Source organism: Galeopterus variegatus, unplaced genomic scaffold, assembly GCF_000696425.1.
Source record: "Galeopterus variegatus unplaced genomic scaffold, G_variegatus-3.0.2 Scaffold8915, whole genome shotgun sequence".
Taxonomy (NCBI): Eukaryota; Metazoa; Chordata; class Mammalia; order Dermoptera; family Cynocephalidae; genus Galeopterus; species Galeopterus variegatus.
In genome coordinates, this window is record NW_007735026.1 from 61,893 (window position 1) to 63,731 (window position 1,839).

Here is a 1,839-nt window from a genome sequence, read left to right on the forward strand (position 1 = left end):
GCAACCCTCGGTGTTGCACCCGCACCGCGCTCAGCCAGTGAGCGGGAACCAGTCTGTATGTGGGATCCGAACCCTCGGAGGGAGCGCCACCACGCTCCCAAGCGCACCCCACCACGCTCCCAAGTGGCACACTATAGCAGTGCGCCACCGGGCCGGCCCCAAAAGATGACCGGTAAGGGGATCTCAACCCTTGGCTTGGTGTTGTCAGCACCACGCTCAGCCAGTGAGCAAACCGGCCATCCCTATATAGGATCCGAACCCGTGGCCTTGGTGTTATCAGCACCGCACTCTACCGAGTGAGCCATGGGCCGGCCCTGTGTTTTTTGTTTTTTATTTCATTGAGTGAATCTTTCATTTCTAGAAGTTCTACTACACTCTTTTTTAAGTTATTAATCTCTTTGTAGATTTCTTCCTTTATAATCTGGATATTTTTCCTTGTTTCATTTTGTTCTCTAATTGAGTCTTCCTTTATTTCTTCAAGTTTTCTTAAGATCATTGGTCAAAATTCTTTTTCAGACATTTCAAGGATTCCCTGCTCCAAGAAGTCTAACTTTGGTACATTGCTCTGTTCTTTTGGTGGTGTCATTTCTTCTCGATTGTTTGTACCTCTAGTATTTTTCACTAATGCTTGGTCATTTGGTAGAAGTTTTGATTCTACTCTTACACTGAGGTTGGCTGTGTAGTGGCCCTGGCTGCTACTGTGGAGGTGAATTGTCTTTGCTTGACAGTAGGTGTGGTAGTGGTTATGTTAAATCACCTGGGTTCCTGTTCCAGACTCTGTGGTCATAGAATGATCCCAAAGCACCATGTGGTTCTGCTGGGCACATCTCAGTGGGTCAGATCCCACAGGCTGCTGCTCGCCCCTGGGTCCAAGGAAGAGGGAGGGGCTGCCTCTAGCTACATGGTACTGCTGCTGCTGCTGCTGGATGCTCACATTGGCAGCATGGGTTTGGGGCACCTAATCAAAGGTATTAACAACAAAAAAAGCTCAATCAGTGGAACAGATAAACTATTTAGCAATGGATTTACAAATACATGTTCAGTTTATTTTTGACAAAGACACCAAAGGAAAATCCATGGAGTAATGATACGCTTTTTAAAAAGGGTGCTTGAAAGTTTAAACAGTCCTATGCCAGAAAAAGAGAGATTGACTCATTCATTATGCCATATATAAAATGAGTCTCAAAATGAATCTCAGACATTAATATAAAACCTAATGGTATACATATAACATTTCTACAGAGAACACAGAAAAACATTTCAGTGACCATGTGTTAATTTGCTAGTTGCACATTTTTATTTAAAGCACAAAATGCATGAAGTATAGCAGAAAAATGCTATATCATACTTCATCACAATTGAAATCTTCTGCTTTGTGAAAGACATCTGTTGAGAAAATGAACAAACAGTTCACAGACTTGAAGGAAAACATTTGCTAAACAGTTATTCAATAAAGAACATGTATCTAGAATACATATGAAATACTCAGAATTATAAGAATTAATTTGAAAACAAAAGGAATACAATAAAAATGGGCATAAATTTGGACAGACACTTCATAGAAGATACGTCCATGAAAATGTTGTTAAATATCAAATTGAAAAGAAGTGAACTTTAGAATTATAAGGTAATTCTATACACCTGTTCAAATGAGCAAAATGTTAGAATATAATATCTGACAATACAAAGTACTTTCAAACATTCAGAGCACCTGCCACTATCATCCAAGGCTTGTTAAATTTCAACTGATGCAGCCACTTTAAAAGACAATCTGATAATTCATTATGAAGAGAAACATAAACTTACCTAAATATGACTCAGAAATCTCCATTATTTATT